This window comes from Canis lupus, chromosome 3 (genome assembly GCF_011100685.1).
Source record: "Canis lupus familiaris isolate Mischka breed German Shepherd chromosome 3, alternate assembly UU_Cfam_GSD_1.0, whole genome shotgun sequence".
NCBI lineage: Eukaryota > Metazoa > Chordata > Mammalia > Carnivora > Canidae > Canis > Canis lupus.
The window spans coordinates 88,478,366-88,501,324 of NC_049224.1; the positions used below are offsets into that span (position 1 = coordinate 88,478,366).

Consider the following 22,959-nt stretch of genomic DNA (forward strand, 5'->3'; position numbering starts at 1 on the left):
AACTTTTTTTTTTTTTAAGATTTTATTTATTTGAGAGAGAGAGAGAGAGAGAGAGAGAGAGAGAGAGAGAGATTGAGCGCACACAAGTGCGGGGAGAGAGAAGCACACTCCCCACTGAGCAGGGATCCAGATGTGGGGCTTCATCCCAGGACCCCAAGATCATGACCTGAGCTGAAGGCAGATGCTTAATGGGCTGAGCCACCCAGGTACCCCACATTCTGGATAACTTTTCTTTTCTTTTCTTATTGCATTAGCAAGGACTTCCAGTAAGATATTTAAAGGTAGTGGTGATAAAGGGGGCATCCTTGCCTTGTACCTGATCATAGTGGGAAAGCTTTGAGTTTCTCACCATTAAGTATGATGTTAACTATGGTAGATGGCTTAATCGACAAGAGTTGAGAAAGTTTCTCTCTATTCCTAGTTTACAGAAGAGTTTTTATTTTGAAGGAGCGTTGCATTCATCAAATGTGTTTCTGCATTTGTTGATATAATCATGTGATGTTTTCCTTTTTTACTGTGTTGATATGATGGATTACATTGATTGATTTTCTAATCTTGAACCAGCCTTGCATACCTGGGATAGATCTCATTTGGTTGTGATGTGTGGTTCTTTTTGTACTTTTTAAGATTCAGTTTTGTTGAGGATTTTTGCATCTCTGTTCATGAGAGATATCAGTCTGTAGTTTTCTTTAATGCTTTCTCTTATTCTGTTATTAGGGTAATACTGGCCTCAGAGAATGAGTTAGGAAGTTTTCTCTCTTCTATCCTTTGAAAAAGGACAGGGAACTGGTATAGTTTCTTCCTTAAATGTTTGGTAGAATTCCAGTGAATCCATCTTAGGCCAGTACTTTCTGTTTTGGCAGATTGTTAATTATTGATTCAATTCCTCTACCAGGCATATCAGCCTGTTCAGATCATCTATTCTTTTTTTGTGGGTTGTTTTTCATTTATTATTTATTGAGTTTGTCATATTAGTCAAATATTAGTATAAGAAGCCTTTTGTAGTCTCTGATTTGTCTTTTCTTTCTTTTAAAACTTTTGTATAGTAGAATTTGTCATTGACTTCTATGACTTAAACTTTTGTATTCTGTTGTTTAAAAATCTTTAAGGTCAAGGTGATATTTTTCTGTATTTTTTTCTTAAAACTTAAAAATTTACTTTTCATGTCTTTGAATTTGATTAATCAAGACATTATTGGGCAGCCCACGTGGCTCAGTGGTTTAGCACCACCTTCAGCCCAGGGTGTGACCCTGGAGTCCTGGGATCGAGTCCCATGTCGGGCTCCCTGCATGGAGCCTGCTTCTCCTTCTGCCTATGTCTCTGCCTCTCTCTCTCTCTCCCTGTGTCTCTCGTGAATAAATAAATAAAATCTTTAAAAAAAAGAAATTGTTTTGAGTTTAGGGGAGTTTTGTAATTGTTTTCCCTACATAGATAATTAGTTATCCCAGGACTATTCTTTCTAACTCAATCCACAAATCTCACCCTGTGTCTGTATAGTGCTGGGTCTGGTCTCTGTATGCCATTCTGTCCCTCCTTAGCCACTGCCAGAATACACTAATTAATATACCTTCATAAAAATATCTTTATGGCAAAACAAGTTTTCTACTTCTTTCTTTCTCAAGTATGTCTCGAATGTGTCCTGTGTCCCTTTTCTTTTCCAGGTAAGTTATAGAAGTTTATTAAGTTTTTGGAAAACACTGTTGAGATTTATTGAATCTCCTTCTACATGGGAACGGTGTTTTCAGGTCCTTTTTTAAGGTCTTCATTACCTTTCAACAAAGTATTAATTTCCTCATTAAGACATATATCTGTTTTTATATTTACTTGGGGTAACACTGAAAAAATCAACAATGCCTTAGAAATTTAAAATTGTTCAATGTACGCATATTGCAGCAAGCTTGTTCATTGTGTTGTTTATATTTTCTGTACATTAGCAATTTCTCTCTGATCTTTAAGTTTCTAAGGTACCATTGATTTTTTTTCAGTATTACCATGCCATTCCATTTATTTTTGCTTTATATGTTATGGGGTAGAGTATTAGGGTATATGCATGTTCAGAATTATATTTTCCTGGTAAGTGGAAACTTTTTTTATTATATTGTTCTTCTCTTTATGTATAACAGGTTTTTTTTTCCATCTTTAAAGTTTATTTTGTTTACTAGTAATATTACTTTACAGTTTTATTGTGTTTTTTTTTTTTTTACTTGATGTATTTTTTTTCCCAAATATTTGCTTTCAACCATTTCATGTTATGTTTCAGGTGTGTCTTATATAATAAGCAGCATGTAGCTGGGATTCTTTTCTCCATTTCTATTCATTTTGATTGCTGAAAACTTTGGAATTGTTTTTGTATTATTTGTGATTTTTCTTAGTCTTTTTATCTATTCCTTTTCTTTTTTTTTCTCTCTTCATTACTTCCTTTTGGATTTTTCTTTTTGTTTTCATTTAAATTTCTTCCTTTATTTGGAAATTTTCATTCTCCCAGTAGTTACTTTTAAACCTTATCCTTTCTCATTAATAAAATTGAAGATTAGTGTCTATGTGTGCCCATCCTTTTGAGTTACCTGAGGATCTAAGGACATGTTACTGGCCATCACTGTCTTGCAATCTCAGTGTTATTTTTTCTTCTATTTTCATTTCATCTTGCTTTTCTCCCATATGTATTTTTGCAGAGTTACCAAAATATTAACCAACACATTTCTCATCATTTCTTATTGCATTTCAAAGATCCCATCTGGTATCATTTTTCTTCAGTCTTCAGTATATCTGTGATTATCTTAGTCTACATTTGTGGTAAACCCTCTATTTTGGCTTTTGTCTGTTATTTCATTGATTCAGTTTTAGTTTTGTACAATGGAATTGAGTATATAATTTTATTTTCTTCCCAGCATTTGGAAGATGTTTTTTCATGCTGCCTTTATTATTACTTAGAAGTCAGTCCTCATTCTAATTTCCATCCAGTCCTAAGTGATCAGACTTTTCTTCTTTCATTCTTTTGTCTACTTTAAGATCCTGTTATTATCTTTGATATTCTATAGGTTCACTATATGTATCTGGGAATGATTTTCTTTTTATTTATACTGTTTTCAGTTTACAGTTTTTCTAGAATTTAGGAATCATGTCTTTCAACAGTTTAGACATTTCTGTTATCTTTGAATATTATTGCTTCTCCATTCTCTTTACTGTCTTCTGGAAATTAATTTATTTGTGTTTGATCTTCTTAGGCTAAGTTGGGGTGTCTTAAATGTTTTTCATATTTCCCATATCTTTTTATTTCCCTTTTTGCTTTATTTAGTGTGAATTCTTTGAAATTGTTTCCCAGTTTACAGTTCTAATATTCTCTTCTAATCTGTTTAGTCATCTTTATGAGTATTAATTTCAATTATTATATGCTATTTATAGAAACTCTATTAGTTTCTTAAATATATTGTTATTTGTAAAAACAAGTCTCTTTCTCCTATCCCATATTTTATATTTTCCTCTTTTTTTAAAATTTTTTTTTAATTTTTATTTATTTATGATAGTCAGAGAGAGAGAGAGAGGCCGAGGGAGAAGCAGGCTCCATGCACCGGGAGCCCGATGTGGGATTCGATCCCGGGTTTCCAGGATCGCGCCCTGGGCCAAAGGCAGGCGCCAAACCACTGCGCCACCCAGGGATCCCCTATTTTCCTCTTTTTAAAAATATTTTATTTATTTATTTGAGGGCAAGAGTGAGAGAGCATGAGTTGGGGGAGACACAGAGGGAGAGGGAGAAGCAGACTCTCTGCTGGGCAAGATCCTAGGACCCTGAGATCATGACCTGAGCCAAAGGCAGATGTTTAACCAACTGAGCCACACAGGTGCCCGTATATTTTCCTTTTTGACAGTATACATATTTAGCATCCTGTGGAGATACCTCCAAAAAGTTAAATAGTTGTGGGTCTGAGTCTACTGTTTTTTTTTCTCCTGACTCTTATTAATGGCAAATTTTTCCTTATTTTCAACTTAGAAATGCTCATATGACTTAAAACTTTATATCTGGGAATTCTTTGAGGCCTGAGTTTTCTTCTAGAGAAAGCTTTTATTTGTTATTTCAGACATCAGGGAGCATCACCACAACGGGAACACTTTAAATTAAATCCTTGGCTTGCTGCTTTGTTTTTATGGCACAGTAGAGTAAATTTAGACTGTGAATCCATATGAAGTCCAGCTTGTGGTTATGAATTCTCAAGAGAGTTTATTTATTTTCCCTCAACCCTGTGACAAATTCAAGACAGACATGTTTCCTTGTTATCCTTTTTTGAATGTGACAAGATTATTTTTTCTTCAACTTTGTGGTTCTATATTTATGTGGAGATTTCCTGTCTGCTGTGCTCTGGATATCTTTCAAAGAAGAATCTTAAAGCAGGTTTTCTGGAATTTGTTAGAAACCTTTAAGATAGGGGTGCCTGGGTGGCTCAGTTGGTTGGGCAGCTGGTTCTTGATTTCTGTTCTAGTCATGGTCTCTCGGGATCCTGGAATTGGCCTTCAATCAGGCTCTGCACTCAATGGGGAGTCTGCTTCAGGATTTTTCTCTCTCCCTTTGCTTTCTCTCTCTCTCTCAAATAAATGAATAAATCTTAAAAAAAAAAAATAAACAACCTTCAGAAGGTGCTTGAATTTCTATTAATTTCTGCTTAAACTTTGTTTTTGGCCTCTCTAAAACTCTCCCTTTGTTTCAACTTATTAGTGTGTCAAAAATTTAAAAAATATTTTATTAAGCATTATGATTATTTCTTCTATGCTGTTAGACATTTAAGTTCCCCAAGAAGTATGTTTCTTTTTTTTTAAGAGTTTATTTATTTATTAGAGAGATAAAGAGCAAGAGAGCATGAGTCGGGGTGGAGGGGAGCAGAAGGAGAGGGAGAAACAGACTCTCTGCTGAATGGGGAGCCTGACCTGAGGACCCTGAGATCGTGACCTAAGCCGAAGGCAGATGCTTGACTGAGTGAGCCACCCTGGTGCCCTAAGAAGTGTTTTTAATTATATTTCCTTTGCTCTGTTCCCGAATCTCCTATGTTGTTTCCTTATTTATTTTCCCTACTAGTTGATAATAGGAACTAAATTCAGCTTTATGAATTTTTACTAAGAGGGAATTTGAGATGAACAAAATGGGCCATTTTTTCTTCATAATGTAGATTTTATTGAGCACATATTTAGTGTAAAATATTTAAACACAAATGGAACTTATTTGTATCTTTAAATTTTATTGCTTATACACATTCATGTTATTGACCAATTGAGTTATTATTTTATGATATAGTCAAGTTTACTATGTGAGGGAATCCATTATATTACCAAAATACTGCATATTAAGAAGCAATAATATTACATATCAGTTTGTTCAAATTCATTTCCATTATAATTTATTTCCTATATTATTCAGTTTTTTTTTTATTCAGTTCTGTATATTTTAAGCATTTCTATTGTGAAGACTTGTAAAATTATTTTAAGTCTTCTGCCCTCATTCCTAGGTTTTCAGTATTTACTCTAAGTCTCAAATTCTTTTCAATTAAAATAACCCTTTCTACTTATTCACTCAGTTCTCATATGTAATTTGTATACTTTATTTAGGAGAAATAAATTATATTTATGGCAAAATGTTTTTTTCCAATTTATAATGTTTTGTAGAGTCATTGGATTTCAGATGACTTGCTAATTTTTATTTATCTTTTTTTCCCCCACATATCATGATCTCTTTAATATGCTTGAACACTAATTTACTAAAACAGTCTTATTTCAGTGACCATTCTTTTAATTTTAATAGAATCCTAGAGCTTTTCTCCTAGACTGGTTTGAATAAATTCTTCAATTTTTAAATATTGATTTATTTATTTTAGAGAGTGAGCAAGAGAGCACAGGTATGAGCTGGGGTTGGGGGAGGGCAGAGGCAGAGGGAGAGAAGCAGGCTCCCCACTGAGCACAGAGCCTGACTTAGGGCTTGATCCTAGGACCCCTACATCATGGTCTGAGGCAAAATCAAGATTCAGATGCTCAACTGACTGAGCCACCCAGGCGCCCCTGCGTAAGTTACATTAATATACTGAGACCAAGATACCTGGGTGGGAAGAGGTGAGTAGATACTTAAAGGATATTTTATCTAGGGTGGTAAATCTTTTACAGAAATCTTCTGCCCTTTGGAATACTTCTAGATTCTTACTCATAGTAGTCAGTCATGTAATCACTGCCTTACTTCAGTTAACTGTCCATGCTTCTTTTACATTTATGGTGGATTTTGAAATTCAAATAGTTCTGTAGGCAAATAAAATCCCCATATTCCTCTGACAAAAATGACTTATGTACATTTCAGCTATACATAGACATTTAAGATAAGATCTGGAAAACTTCTGATGGCTAATGAGAGTCTCTATGCCCCACCCAGTGTACATGATTTTAATCTTATCTGTTAGCATTTTCCTTCTGGCTCATCAGGTTTTGGCCACACCAGCCATCCTTTATGAATCCAAAAGGGACAATTTCATTTCCACTATAGATCTTCAAACTTACTGTCTTCCCTCTTTAAAATTTACATGACTGGCTCCTTCTTTTTGTTCATATTTCATCTTAAATGTCGCCTTCCCAAGAGGTCCCTGATTCCCCATTCTATTTTATCTGCCATGATCTTTCACATTTTCCTCACTTATTTTCTTCACAGAACTTATTAACACTGGAAATTGTCTTGTTCTCTCTGCTAAAATGTAGTATTCCTGGTACTTAACCATGCATCTGGCACATAGTAGTACACCTCAATATAATGTTCTCATAATAAAATGTAATATTTTATGGTCCTTGTTGGCCTTGAAATCATATTGACATCCTTTGATCATTATCTTCAATCTCATGAAAATCATACTAATTATCAAAAGTTTGATAATGAAAGTTTTATGTAAAAACAGCCCAGTGAAAGCATTTTCAAGTTATCTTAAATATTATGATAAGAAATATGTTCAGTATAGTTCACTTCATCCTCTACAAATACCTTTTTTGGGAATAAAAGTGCTGTGTGAGGAAGGAAGCAGTGACCATGATAAACTTAGATTTTCAATAAAAGCTTCTTTATAAAAGTCAAAACTAAATGTCACAGCTGGTTTTTCCAGTTGCATGGGTTTGTTTAATGTTTATTTCTAGAAAATATTTTGTTCACCTATGCTTGTTCTTCCTGAATGGGTTACATCTCTTGAGTGGCCCTTGATTAGATAGCAAGAAAATTCTGGAATTCAGTTAACTATATATGAATATTTTTATCATTTATGTCAAGTCCTGAAATGAAAAATACAAAATAATGCAAGACTGTGGTAAGGAAAAAAAAAAAAAAAAAAAAAGAGTGCAGTAAGGTTTGACCACTACCAAAATTGACTCCAAAAACTTCATTTTTTCTTTCTTTCCCTTTTTGTGAGAAAGAGTGTATTAGTTAGCTTTTGCTGCATAGTAAACCACCCATAATATCTGTGGCTTAAAACAATAATAATTTATTAGCTTGAAACCAAGGGTTGGCAATTCAGGCTGAGTGCATCTGGGCAGTTCTTCTCCAGCTGTCTCCTGGACTCATTTTCACAATTATAGTCCACTGGCAGATGGTTAGGGCCAGGTCAGTACTGGATGGCCTGCCTCCCATGTCGGCTTGTTGGCTGCCATGAAAGAGGCAACTGTGCCATATGTCTCAAGCATCTAGCAGGCTACTCACATTTCTTCACATGGTAGCAGCAAGACAGCGCAAGCTCCATTGCCCCAGCACTTACCAAGTCTCTGCTTCTGTCACATATGCTAATGTCTTATAGGCTGAAGTCTGTCATGTGGCCAAGACCAGATACCAAGAGGTAGAGTAACATATTCCAGCTCTTAAAGGGAAGAGTGGCAAAGTCACATTGTAGAGAGGTATACACAATACAATGGGAGGAATCAAGGGTCATTTTTTTTGTGATTTACTGGAAGGAGTTCCTAAAAATCATCTTTTAAAATCAGAATCTCATAGAAAGAAGAAATTTTAAAATCTCTGGGTGTTTTTCTATCTTTTTAACCTTAATTACCAGCTAAGTGGTAGTTCTCACATTTTGATATGTGTAGGGAATATCTATATCTTATAGACCCATTGATGTTCACATTCTAATATCCTTCCCCTACTCTCTGTTCTGATCTAGTGTATTTCCGGTGGGGTCCAAGAATCTTTCTTTTCTTTTTTTTTAACTTACCTCTGTATTGTGATGTAGAAGATCTAGAAGGACTCTACTTTTTGAAGATAATAGAAATGGTATGCATTCTTATGTCTGGATGAGAAGTATGAGGCAATCTGTTGAAAGCTTTCACTTCTTTGGAATTCATGTTTTATCTGAAATGATTAAATCCTATAATACATATTTTTCATTAACATCTAGCAAAGCTCAAGTTAGACTCTAGTAAGTTAAATTCTGGTTTATTCATGTGGTGAATTGTCTTTCATGTAAACAGATGTAAATCATATAAAAGAAATAGTTAATGTATATGTTAAAGAAATGCAAAATGTTGTTATAATTAATAATATACCTTCCACAAAGTTAGCTTTTGTATGAATATTTGTCTAAAAAGATCCTTCTCCAAAAAAAAAAATCCTTCTCACTGATTTTGTATATTATGAATTTATTTATTTATTGTGATTTATTTATTTATTCATGAGAGACACACAGAGAGAGAGAGAGAGGCAGAGACACAGGCAGAGGGAGAAGCAGGCTCCATGCAGGGAGCCCAATGTGGGACTCGTTCCTAGGTCTCCAGGATCAGGCCCTGGGCCGAAGGCGACGCTAAACCGCTGAGCCACCAAGGTTCCCCGAATATTATGAATTAAAAAAAAATAGAGAAGCAGCAAAAGTGAAAAAGCACATTACAGATTTTTTTCCCAGGGGATATACATATGATAATTCTAAATAAATCAGGAAAGTTATATTTAAGCTCTAGTTCTTTGGACAAGTATCTTATTTTTATGAAAATTATTGGAAGATAGTTTAATAAAGTATTTTGTACTGGTAATAACCTTATGTTTTACCTTGTATGTTTGATTTATATCACTTAAATATAGATAAACCATGAAAACTAACAATTTACCATAGGGCAAAACATAAGATGTGTGTGCCATTCAAAAGTAGCAAGACACAGATTTATGTGTAAAAACATTTGTTTTTAAATAATATTATCAAAAGAATCCTGAATGTCACATTGGGTTTAGTAACCTGCAGCTGTATTTGCTTGTTTGATTATCGGGTTGGGACTCTGGATTTGTCTTTAATAAAATCCCAGAGGAATGAAACCCTCTTCCTTGCAACCACTTCAAGGAAATCACAACAAGACTTCTGGAGAACGATCTGCTCCTGGAGCCTGCCTAATTAAACAGTTTTATTATCGTCTCATGAAAAAGCCTCAGTATGCTATTTGCTATTGCATTTTCTGAAAGCATGATGAAAATTGAAAATATGATTCTGTGTTAGGTCCTTTGTAGGTAATATCAGTATGTCATATGTCTCTAGGTAAATCATATGTTCAGATGGCAGGTAGAGATTCTGAAAAATTCATTAATAATCCTGATGTAAAGTCAATGCCCACTTTATCTCACTGATAGATTTTGCTTCCAGAATAAGTTGGGGACATCTTCTTTCCCCTTATGTTTCATTTTGTAATCATTAGCTTCAGAGCTGCATCTTAAGCTACTTTTTATTTTCAGGTGTGTGGGTCCAATGTGCTTCCTATCAGGAAAGTCACTGTAAAGATGTGGATTAAAAAAGGTGTTTAATAAGTGCTTTTCTTATTTGTTAGTTAAGAAGAAACTCAGAGTCCAGGTGAGAAATATCAGTCTTCCTTACTTAGGTAAAATTCTCTCATTGTGACATTTTAGTTATTTTATTTATTTTTTCATTGTGACATTTTAAAATCAGAGGTTTAATAAATAAGGTTTAAAAATTTTAATTTATGGGACACCTGCGTGGCTCAGTGTTTGAGTGTCTGCCTTTGGCTCAAGGCATGAGCTGAGGATCTGGGATCGAGTCCACACCAGGCTCCTTGCGGGGAGCTTGCTTCTCTCTCTGTCTGTGTCTCTGCCTCTCTCTCTTTCTCTTAAATAAAATCTTTAATTTTTTAACTTTAAATATGTTAAATAAGAAATTTACATAGCTGTAATATGAAGCATCGTGGACAACTGCTGACACTTTAGTATCTATGCATTTATCCATTTATGTACCTCATCATTACTGATCGCCTATTATTTTCTAGTTAATAGTGAAGCTATGATATTTTTTAAAAATATTTAATTTATTCATGAGAGACACACAGGCAGAGAAACAGGCAGTGGGAGAAGCAGGCCTCCTGCGGGGAACCCCATGAGGGACTCTATCCCAGGACCCCAAGATCACACCCTGAGCCCAAGGCAGATGCTCAACCACTGAGCCACCCAGGTGCCCCTGGACTATGATTGTTCACAAGGAATTCTGAAATGAAAATATTTCCATTTGCATAACCACATATTCCACTCTGTATTGAAGGCTATATTCAGACAGTTAAAACATTTTCGTATTGCTTATGCTCATGGTTTTTTAAATTTTTTTTCTGAAAAATTTAAAAATCCAAAGTAAAATAAAATTGCACCCATAATTTAAAAATTTTCCTGCACAATTTCAGCTGTAGTTAAAATTTTAAAGTAAGTTTTATTTATTTTTAAATAGAATGGCTCCGACTTCTTTTCCTCCAAGAAAATATATCATTTTTGATTATTACCTGATGGGAAATTCAGTTGACCTTAAAAGTACAATTCCTGGGAATTATTCAGGCCGCAGTGACACCTTCAGGATGATGTTTATATCTTACTTAGAGTCAGAGAGTAGAATGGATAGGGATCTCCATCGATATTGACTCCAAACTCCTGCTTTACAGGTGGGTCAAGACACACAAGACAACTGCCAGAAGGCCAGGTTATCCAGCTGAGTATCTGAGCATCTGCTACACAGAAATGAAAGAACAGGTTTTCCCAAACTAACCATGGCTAATGTTGACATTTATATTTTGTGATTAGGGATGGCAAATTAAGACTATCTTTTCCTCAAGTGGCAACATGGTCTTTAGAATATTGCATAACACAACTGAAAATATATTTTAGTGTCCTTTCTCACAATGAATATGCCCTGATGGTCAGTTATCAGTTGCATGACATTCACTTAACAGTCATAATGATTTTTCAGCCTGACCATCTCAAAGTAGAATGGCCCCATAATGTGGAGCTGTTTTCTGATGGGTTTGTTTGCATTTGAGCAGCCTATGAGCATGACCCAAATTTAGATTAAAGAAGAAAAACCTTTAATGATCATTGAAACCCTTGGAAATGTCAGTGAACTTTGAGAAATCCAATTATGAGGCAAATGTGAAATTATCTGCACAGCAAAGTAAACAAAGCATCTGGACCTTTCTGAAGCTCATTCCAGTTCTAAAATTGCATTAGATTAAGATCATAACTTGACTTTATGAAATAAAATGAAAGGGAAAGATAGCAGAATTAGTTGCTACTGTGGTGGTAATTCGTTTCTCTTAATTGGCTGAATTCAGTGCCCATAATTCTGTTTCTTTTTAAATTAAAAAAATTAAAGATTTTATTTGTTATTTGAGAGACATACACAGAGCTGCGTGCGAGAGAGAGAGAGAGAGAGAGAGAGAGAGAGAAAATCTAAGGCGGGCTTCTTGCTGAGTGCAGAGCCTGATGCGGGGCTCGATCCCACCACTGCGAGATCATGACCCAAGCTGAAACCAACGGTCGCACTCTTACTGACTGAGCTACCCGGTGCCCCTCTGACGTCTTTATATGGCCTAAATGCTTCTCCCAATGTGATAGATCCAGTTGGCTCATTTCCACAGTGTTCCCTGGCTATAGATAAAGCTGTTCTTCAGGTAACTCAACAAATACAGGAAATCAAGGTTACAGACACTCCGTGTGTGTCTGTTTAGGCATAAAGTTTAATGTCATTTAAAATGACTTCTTGTATTGTAAATTGTTTCTTTTGTAGACATTTGATGTGGGCTGTACAAAAGAAAAATTAAGTCCGAAGGGATATCTAATTTTTTGTGATCATCTAATACTTTTAGTATTTATCTGCCTACTATTTAAGTTCTTTAACTTTCTCATCCATCCAAACTAATAGAGGGAAACAATTCATTACTTTTAATGGAAAGTCTCTCTCTCTCTCTCTCTCTTTTTTTTTTTTATTATTCAAAGGTCGTCTAGTTACCTAAATCAATCTTAAATATCTTGCCACTTTTTATCTGGGCATCACTCCAATATTTTCAGCCACTAAATATAATGAGCATTGAGGATTAAATCCTAGTTCACGGTGTCCCTAAAATGACCAAATCTCATATTGCATTTCTAAAATGACCACCTCATAATTTTTTTCTCTAATAATATGTTAACATCTCTCACACCTTAGAAGTTTGAATAAAGGATAGATTTTACAATTTCTTTTTTAAATTTATTTTTTATTGGTGTTCAATTTACCAACATACAGAATAACCCCCAGTGCCCGTCACCCATTCACTCCCACCCCCCGCCCTCCTCCCCTTCTACCACCCCTAGTTCATTTCCCAGAATTAGGAATCTTTATGTTCTGTCTCCCTTTCTGATATTTCCCACACATTTCTTCTCCCTTCCCTTATATTCCCTTTTACTAGATTTTACAATTTTATGTGTTACTTTGAAAATTAAATTTTTCTCTCTACTTTCCTCTCCATGTGTCTTTCTACCTCTCTCTTTCACACACAGACACACAGAGGAATCAGAAAAATAGGTTAGTTAGTTTAAAACTCTTCTTTAAAAATTATTTGCTGTTCCCCCCCAAAACAATTAGGTAGGTATCTGAAATTCTACATCTTCATTTAATAAACATTTCTTACATATGTGGCTATCACATCATAAGAGGCTGGATAGATAGTGGGAAATGAAACATTATTTATAGCTCTGGCATTCAACAAATGTTGAACAAATGTTAAATGGCATTCTAATGTTTGTTGCAGGAGACACTGGGCAAGTTAACAAACAAATATCAAATTATAAATGAAAGGAGATAATGAGGTACCATAAAGAAAACTAAGAAGGTAGTATTTAGTATTGACTGGTCATGTAAGACAGCTTTGACGAAAGTGAAAAAAAAAATCAAAAAATGAGGAGTGAAGAAATGAATCTTGTAGTATGTGGGGTGCAGTGTGTTGTGAGTTGTGTGTTGGTGAAGAAGGGGTAAACCTCACTGTTCCCATGAACTGAAGGAAGGCCAGTGTGGCTGGAGGCCAGTAGTCAATGGGGAGTGTGCAGACAGAGGAAGTTTAAGCAGATAGGTACTTCCAGAACATTCAGAGAAGGTTGGATTTTATAGCTCTGCCTTGTATTAGTGCAAAGAAAATTATATGGTTTTCTTTTATTTCCCCCTAAAATCTCTATTTGAAACTTTATGAAGAAATTTAGAAATCTGGTCATGCATCTTGTATGGATTAGCTATGGTTTAAAAGACTGGTCACACTAGAACTACCAAGAAGATGGGCTGCCCATCATTTTGGAAGAGGAAGAGAGTGATGTCTTTCCTTGGTTGGAATGCTGTTTGGGTTAGCTGATTACATCCTCATTACTACTTACACAGGAATGCATTTTTCACTGGTTCTACAGAGGAAATTATCTTGATGATGTCGATCTTATTTTCATTTTGAATTTGTTTCATAAAAGCTTATGGCGAGATAGAGTTTCTGAAAGAATAATATTTTTGCTCAACATTACCTCTCATCAGGGAAATGTAAATCAAAACTATAATGAGATGTCACCTCACCCCTGTCAGAATGGCTAAAATCAACAACACAAGAGACAACTAGTATTGGTTAGGGTGTGGAGAAAGGGGAACCTTCCTGCACTGTTGGTAGTGCAAGTTGGTGCAGCCACTCTGGAAAGCAGCATGGAGGTTCCTTGAAAAGTTAAAAATAGAGCTACCTTGTGATCCAGCAATTGCACTACTAGGTGTTCACCCAAAGAATACAAAAATACTAATTTCAAAGAGATACATGCACCTTGATGTTTGTAGCAGCATTATCTATAAGAGCCAAACTATAGAAACAGTTCAAGTGTCCATCGACTGATCAATGGATAAAGACAGTGGTCAAAATACACACAGTGGTATATATATACACACACACACCAGGATATTACTCAGCTGTAAAAAATAATGGAATCTTTCCCCTCTGGATTTTAAAAATATGATCTCACTGTAGTTTTGATTTGTGTTTCCCTGATGATAAGGGTTGTTCAGCATCTTTTCATGTCTGCTGACCATCTGTAGGTCTTTGGAAAAAGATCTATTCATGTCTTATGCCCATTTTTAAATTGGAGTATTCACTTTTTGGGTGTCGAGTTTTATAAGTTATTTATATATTTTGGATACTAACCCTTTATCTGATATGTCATTTACAAATGTCTTCTCCTGTTCCATAGGTTGTCTTTTAGTTTTGTTGATTGCTTCCTTTACTGTGCAGAAGTTTTTACTTTTGAAATATTGCCATTTGCAACAATGTGGATGGAACTAGAGAGTATTATGCTAAGTGAAATAAGTCAGTCAGAGGGATACAAATATCATGTGATTTCACTCATGTGAGGTTTTGGGGGCATGGAGGAAACATGCCCCCCATGAGTATAGGGAAAGGCGGCAGATCAAGAGATAGACTTGACTGTGGACAGCAGACTGGTGGTTGCTGGAGAGGAGGTAAGTGGGGGGATGGATTGGATGGTGAATGGGAATTGGGGGGTGCACTTGTTATGGTGGGTGCTGGGTATTGCATGGGGGTGTTGGGTCACTGTGTTGTGTACCTGGAGCTGATATTGCACTATGTGTTGGCTGGCTGGAATTTAAATGGAACCTTAGGAGAAAAATAATGATAAAATCCAGGGGAACTCTAAAAATCATGAAACAGGTATTTATTCAAGTAGCATCTCTTGCCACAGTGTCCTATCAAGAAGATAGCAGGTGGATGAGAAATAGGAAGAGACTTTCAGGTTAAAGGCTAAGGGGAGAGCAAAGAAGGAACTGTGTATTGGGAGAGAGAGTAGGGGAGGGTGTCACAGAGGGATGTGGTCAGTGAATCTAAAGACTTGCAAAAAGTCTGAAGCCCTTTGACTTGAATTTTGAATATTCTCTTTAGCCTAAGCCTTTTTTTCTAAAGACGTTTTATTTGATGAGAGTGGGAGTAGTTTTTTCAGCTTCTCTTATTTTCAGTTTCCTGATTTCTTCCTCTTCTTTTTGACTGTTTCTCTTAACAAGATGAGTTGTGTTATAACTTAGCTGTGGAACTCTCAAGCCTTGATCAAGTGTCCATGGATGTTCAGAGTTGTGTTCAATACTGGCTGGAAATGGTTAATTGCCTGATGGATGTTCTGTATGGCGTCATCATACATGCTAGGTTGGGGGTCATTTTGTTTCGTTTATCTGGTGATTTCTTCGTAACTCCTTTGGAATCCATGGTTTGTTTCTGATACAATTGCTTTTTTTAAAAAAATGAGACCATAATTCTAAGTTTGATTTTGCTGAGAACAAAAGCATGCCATCATTCCCATCAGCAGTAACGTTACCAGTGGGAACAGTCAACCTCCCAAAGGTGAGACTCATCTTCCTTATCAAAGTCTAGTCACCTACCACAAAAATGAAGCAAGATTTAAAAATTTGTATTTGTAAATAGTTAACCTACAATGTGTTCATATGGAAAAACCTAATTAGTACCTACAATTGAGGAGATATTTCTGGAGCTCATACCAGCTGGTAGCCGTGATGGGACAGATGGTCCACAGCTCTTTAATGGGGGGAAGATAATGTGTTAGTTTGGAGAGATCTGAATAAGAGACTTCATGAACTCTTATTTTTCATTTAAAAAGTACTTTAATATTTTCACAGGCAGTACTTTTTATGAGAGGTGTCACATTCAGCTTTTATCAAATGGTAAAACATGGCAGTTTTTTTGTCTCAATGCACACTTGCAGATTTCTGTCTACATATCCACAGAAAATAATTATGCTATGTGTGTTACAGCTAGTGGCTAGTGGTCAGGGTATTTTCTCCTTTTTTTTTTTTTTTTTTAAATATCCATGCCTTTCCCTGGCTCTGAACACCCACCCTGGTTCCTCTGTGCTATGCTCTGAGAGGAAATGAATGTAACCCAGTTGTCATTATTGAGATCTGCTGGGACAAAAGAGTTTGTTGCACACCCATTTGTGTGCATCTGATGAGTGTGTAGGAAACCACTTTTTTTCATTTTATCTTACTTGAAATCTCTGAGGATTCCATCCCTTAGAAAACTATTAGATCATTAGTGATCATGATTCTGATGATGATTCTGGTGACAGTGGTGCCGATGGTTTCATTGGCAATGATAGCCTGTTAGACCGTTATAAAAGCTTTTACATCTATTAGCGTGTTTATTCCTCACGGAAATCCTTACTGCTTTCCCCATTTTACATTATTATCCTCATTTTACATGAGCATTTTTAATCCTTAGAAAAGTTAGATAAGAGGGAGATTTTGTACAACCTGCCCAATATCATATAGTCAGTTAGTGGTTGAGACGAGATTCAACCAGCAAATGGTTCTAGAGTCCATATTCTTAACCCACTGTGCACTATGATCATAGAATTTCTTATGAATGATTAAATAACTTAATGACAGGTAAATTTTGTATAATATTTTATAGTTTGCCTAGTACTTTTGCTTACATTTTTGATCCCCAAAACTCTAAAAAGTTGGTGAAAAATGGATTCAAGAAAGGGCATGTGACTTGGCCAAAGTTGACACCAAGCAACCTTTGTTAGAATCACGACTCCCTTCTCATCTTATGGCAACAAGTTTCACATCTATTTTAATTGTCTCTGTTGGAGCAGGACATTATATCCTGTGGGAGAGAATACTGAGACAGTCATTCAGGACACCATATGCCTAGAGGAGACATTACATGTGTTCTTGGTTTGAAGGTAGTGATAGGGTGTTTGAGGTTTGAGTAAATGGGGCTTCAGTTTCCTTTTCTCTTTAGAGGTGTGTGAGCCTGAAAAGTCCCCTCTTTATTCTTTTGCTTTGGGGGGGGGGAGCTCATTTACTTACTCTGATACCTGTAGAACATATCCAATTTTACTAAACTTTTAACTTTAGTCAACCTTTTTTTCTTTTTTTAAAAAAAATTCAATCAGCCAGGGGCTGCCCCAGTGGCCCAGTGGTTTAGCGCCACCTTCAGCCCAAGGCCTGATCCTGGAGACCCTGGATCGAGTCCCACATCGGGGTCCCTGTGTGGAGCCTGCTTCTCCCTCTGCCTGTGTCTCTGCCTCTCTCTCTCTCTCTCTGTCTATCATGAATAAATAAATAAAATCTTTTAAAAAAATAAATTCAATCAGCCAACATATAGTAGTACATCATTATTTTCAGATGTAGTGTTCAGTAATTTATCAGTTGCGTGTAATACCCAGTGTGCATCACATCACGTGCCCTCCTTAATGCTCATCACCCAGTTACCCTGCCCCCCCCCCCCACACCTCCCCTCCAGTGCCCTCAGTGTGTTTCTCATGGTTGTCTCCCTCTCTGATGACTTTCCATTCAGTTTTCCCTCTCTTTCCACATGATCCTCTGCACTGGTTCTTATATTCCACGTATGAGTGAAACCATATGATTATTGACTTTCTCTGATTGTTCAGTCAACCTTTAATTAAGGCCTCATGGTATTTCATAGAGTCTTAGACTGGAAAAGATTAGATTAGAAGGATGTGAGTTATACACCCATGATTCCTAATGCAGCCTTAAGGACTTGGCTTATCTTCTCTGAGCCTCACTGTCCCCACCTGTAAAAAGATAACAGGAATATGGACATAGAAGAGTTTATCTGGCTATTACTTGACATGATGTATATAAAGCACATAGCGCTATGTCTGGCATATGAGAAGCACTGAATACATTTTGAGAATTATTTTTTCATATTATTTTTAATTCAATGGTGGCTCAGATCTAGGACATGAATGATTCTATCTTTATATAGAAACAAGCAAAAGTGATTTATGAAATTGTTTCAGGGAGTATTTCTGTCTCCAATAATTGCTCATCAAGTGAAGGATAAATGACAAGGGTCTGAAGGGGGCACTTCCTTCCTTTAATTATACTTTACTGCATTTGATGGGGAAAGTATATGCTATAATGATATTTTTGACATTTTCAAAATGTAGCTCTTATTTTAAAGGGTTTTCATATGCAACAAAAATAATATATTTTCATTAGTCTGCCTGTTTCTCTCCTCTGTACTCATGTTTGTTTACGGCTTGCCCCAGTGATAACTGGATATGTATCCTTGAATTGTATTAAGTTTCAAGGTTTGTGACCATTGGGCAGGTTTCTTGAAAGTTTTCTCTAGAATGATGCTAGGGACTGAATGTTGGCGTCCCTTCAAAATTTGTATGTTGAAGCCCTAGCCCCCCAAGTGATGGTATTTGGAAATGGGCTCTTTGTGAGATGATTAGGACATGAGGGTGGAACCTTCGTGATGTGATTAGCATCCCAATAAGAGGAATCTTAAAGAGAGCTTGCTTCCTCTTTCTGCTCTTTGCCACAAAGGTCACAAGGAGAATATGGTCATCTGCCTACCAAGAAGAGAGTTCTCATTGAAATCTGCCAGCATCCTGATGTTAGACTTCCCAAGGTTCAGAATGTGAGAAACAACTATCACTTACGTAAGCCATCCAGTTTATGGTATTTTGTTGTAACACCTTGATCTAAAACAGACAATAACAATTTCCTATTGAGAGAGAAGTGATTCTATCTTAGCCCAATATTTATCCAGGTCTTGTAAAAATTATTAAGTAACATTCTCTGTTGATATTTATTTTGTAGTAGGAAATCTGTGGTAATTTTTAATTTGTGTTTTTAACACTGTTCTTCTTACAGTGAGTGTATCCTTTCCCGTTTTAACCAGGTAGTGATGTTCTCACTTTGGGGATTTTTTTTTTCAAGGCAGAAAATAAATCTACTTGAAGCTGAGAACTCTTGCTTCCTTCTGTAAACACATTTGTTGTGGAGGTGATGTGAGTTAACTCTAAAAGGGAAGAGAGAGAAGCGAGAGGAGTTTTTTTGCCTTCCAGATTTAGAATAATTCAGATGTTTTAGGATTCTGCAAGTATCAGGAACCTTTGCAGATGATGGTAGCATCTGGAGAGGTGGTAAAACATCGGAGGAGGTTGCCTCTTGTGGCACCTGGGGAGGCTGGACCGAGGCACAGCATCCTGTGGATTTCCAGTTTGATGGGGCTTATGTTGGCTCAGACAATGAATGAACCAATGATTTGGACCAAAGGCCTTGCCGAAGAGGGGATACTCAATTCTTCAGCACAATGTAAGAGCCTGAGATCTTTGTATGATTTTTGTATGATCTGGTGGTTTATTTTCTATCATATGATTTTAGCACGGAGCTGGATTTGTATTCATTTAAGAAAATAAAGAAATTGACTTTTTTTTTTTTTTTTTGTAGTTTAGATTTATGGACCGAGATTAATTTCACTACAGTTTCCGGTGTGACCAAGTACAAGGTTTATACTTCAACAACCCATATGGATTCTGATCTTTAATAATGATCCCAACACTTTGACAGCTGATAGCTCAGGGTGTTGTCTTACAGCATTATTTTTCATTGTTTGTCTTATTTTCTGAGCTAGGATGTGGATCCCTTAAGTACAGATGCCTTGTGTTTATTTCTTTGCATCTTCTACAGCATCTGGGATGTCACTTTAGATATCTGTGCTTGATTCTTACCATTATACTTGTTCTGGAGAGTATTATAAAAAAGCAATATTTATCATTGATACGATGCTTATTCTTGAGAATCTCAGAAGGCTGTGATCAGTTGACAGTCCTCATCCTGAGGGGGAAAAATAAGAAAAAAAAAAAAAAAAGGATGAGTATAAAATAAAGAAGACTCTTTTTTTTCTAGAAATGAATGCATTTCTTTCTGAGAAAAATAAGGAATAAAAATTATTTTATATATGTACAGCTGCATAGCATCTATGCTAAGCACAGCTATCAAGAGGCCTGGATTATGGTATTATGAATATACCAATTTGTCTGGTATATGGGATACCTCAGGGTATTTATTTTATTGAGCCAGATAACATGCATTTATCTGACATATCATTGCTTTCAAGTATTTTGGCCTACTTTATTTCCTGATGATTGCTTAACTGAAAAATAGGTATAACTCCTATCAAAGGCTAACAGTATTTCTGGATATAAGAAATTTCTGGACAGTCTCCACTAATAATTGCCATTTTGTCTCACTAGCAACTCTGACAAGAGCTCCCCTGGAGGCCTTGCTGGTGTTGCCTGAGACACATTTTGCAGCTTTCTTGGAAACACCCTTGAATGTGCCTATTTAAAATTCCTCCAAGCTTCATGCTTTTGTATCCTTATCTGGCCATGTCACACACTCCTTTTCTGGGTCAAACCATGCATACTACATTTATTCAGTCCTTAGAGGAAGAAAAAGGAAAAAAAAATCCACTCAGACCTGTCCCTACAGCTATTTTAATCTCTTCTTTCTATAGCTTTTCTATTTGGAAATTTAGTGGGCAAGCACTAGTAGCTCCCATCCCCACGTAAGTGAAAGGCCCAGTGAATCCTACCCGCTTCCCCCGAGTTTTGCTACAGGTGTACTTACCCCAATTGTAAAGCAAGATTATAAGAGGACAGGTTTTGTTGAAAACACCTGGATAGTGTTTTATGATCTATCTCCTTAATCTGTTTGGAAGTTTTCTTTAAGAGGTGAACTGGGGTTTAATTAGTCTAACATATTACTTCACCATTTCACTCACACCCTTCTCTTAAAGGACCCTGTACCGCCATGATGAACAGTAGGTGGAGGATTCATGTAATAATCAGATGCTGGGTTTGACTTTTCACCACCTTTCTCTAACTTTGGTAACTCAAGCAGCTTATCTTCGTAGGGTGAAATGGCACGTCAGAGCTTCAGTTTTTAAACTATTATAAATGTGAAATTTGTTGCTATTTATTAAGGAATTTCCAACTCTCACATTCCATGTTACCTTTCTCCCCATGTTTTTGGGCCACAGGGCTCAGGTTAAGCATGTCATAAATATCTTTCTCTGCTTAATACCAAGGGTACGAGTACTTCCTCCTCCCTATTCCCCTACCCTGCCCTATCCTCTAAGAGCAGAGTGAGAAGGGAATATACTGGGAAGATAAAGGCTATGTTAATGTTCAACTCAAAGGTTGGTATTGGATGATGGCAAACCCTTTGTTGCCCTGCACTGTTTTGTTCTGATCACAGCTCTCTGGATTTATTTTCCTCAGAATCTTACTCAAGGCTTTCCTGTCACTTGACATTTGAAGTATAATGGAGTTTGTTATCTCTCTTTCGAGAATTCAGTTGGCCAACCGTCTTTAATAGCAGTCCTGTTTTTCTTCTCAAAACTCTTAAGTGTCAGCGAGAATTCTCTGATTGGTATAATGTTTGGGGGAACAACAGGTGGAGGGATGTGGGGGAAAGAATGGATAAATATTTAGGGAGTGTGCACTCCTGGGAGTCCTACCTGCTATGAGACTTAGCAGCTTGTCGTCATGTGCAAGTTAGTCTTTCCATGTGTCACTTCGTCATTTATGAAATCGAGGAGTCTGTGTTTTATGTACCTTACAGGATGACAAGAGATCATGTGCATAAGATATGTGGTACACATTTGGGGTTAAGTCAATGGTAGTTTTATTATTTTTATTTCTCTTGTCTTCATCCTCCTTTCCCTGAAGTCTTTGCCTATCTATGCTCCAGTCTCCATTGGGCTGATCCCCTCAGGGTACCCTTCATGGTGTCTCTGTCTAGTCCCAGTCCTCACAGCGAGCTGTCTAAATGGAGGCTCTGGAGTGCTTCCCATTGAATCGTTAAAGGTTGCACCCATCTAAGTTGCCTTAACCCAACGGCACAAGTTCTAAGCATAGTAGGCAGTTACATGGTCCATAAGATTCCTTGACTAATGTCTCACTTCTCTCTGGGATGCCAGCTCCAAACAGGCAGGGTCTGGGTCCCATAAATTATTTCCTTTTCTAATTGCAAAAGCCTAACACAGTGTTTGACCCATCCGAAGTGGTCTACCAAAAAAAAAAAAAAAAAAAAAAGCGTTCTACAAATTAAACTCATGACTGAAGGTGCAGATCATTAAGGTAGGATCATCAGTGTAGTGATCTTTAGTCTATAAAATGAAAGGATTGGAAACTTCCTGTGATTTAAATAGTATAGACACTGTAAACCTCTTATGGAGATGCAAAATAGTACCATGAGTTTCTTATATCCTGAGATATATTAAATGAATGCCCAGGCATGCCCAGGAAGCTCAGGATGGTCAGAGCCCTAAATTAAAAATGTGTTAGGTAAACCCAAGCTTTTTTATCCAGAGGCATTTATTCTGGACTTTATTGCTCCATCGAAGAAACATATTTCTTGAAATGTTTGAGCTGTGAAGACCAGGTGGGTAAGTCAGGAATTCTCTGTCTTAGAGTTTCTTTTCAGGCCAGCTTTCCCCTTGAGAAGCTCCAAGCAGGGCTTTTGTGACTCTTCTGTTCTTCTAGGGTGGAGTGAAGGTCAGTCCAGAGAGCTATCCACAAAATTACAGACTTGGAGATAATAGAATCATGTTTATGAAAGAGAATAAAATCTAGAGGGCATTCTAGAATGTCAATATTTTCCTTAAAATAGACCTTTCAGATCATTTGACTCAGCATCCATTTCACATGTTAACTATCTACAACCTAGGGAAGATAAGCAATGAAGACAAGTCCTGTTGCATGTTGGGTGTGACAACATCAGAACTGGACCTCACACCCCAAAACCATTGATTATCAAACCTTCTACTCCATGATATATATAAATATACCAAAATATACATAGTAAG

At 36.5% G+C, this 22,959-nt stretch overlaps 1 protein-coding gene and 1 long non-coding RNA gene across 4 annotated transcripts in view; one reads left to right on the forward strand and one right to left on the reverse strand.

Moving 5' to 3' along the window:
* Positions 1-22,959, forward strand: part of KCNIP4 (potassium voltage-gated channel interacting protein 4) — a 1,126,248-nt gene that overhangs the window by 110,655 nt on the left and 992,634 nt on the right. The window lies entirely within an intron of this gene.
* The window catches only part of LOC111095320, a 28,165-nt gene continuing 24,115 nt past the window's right edge, over positions 18,910-22,959 (reverse strand). For both annotated transcript variants that reach the window (XR_005357397.1, XR_005357398.1), the window contains 2 exons: positions 21,610-21,706; positions 18,910-19,922 (listed from right to left, as the gene is read on the reverse strand). This is a non-coding gene — a long non-coding RNA (uncharacterized LOC111095320). The remainder of the gene's footprint in view (positions 19,923-21,609; positions 21,707-22,959) is intronic.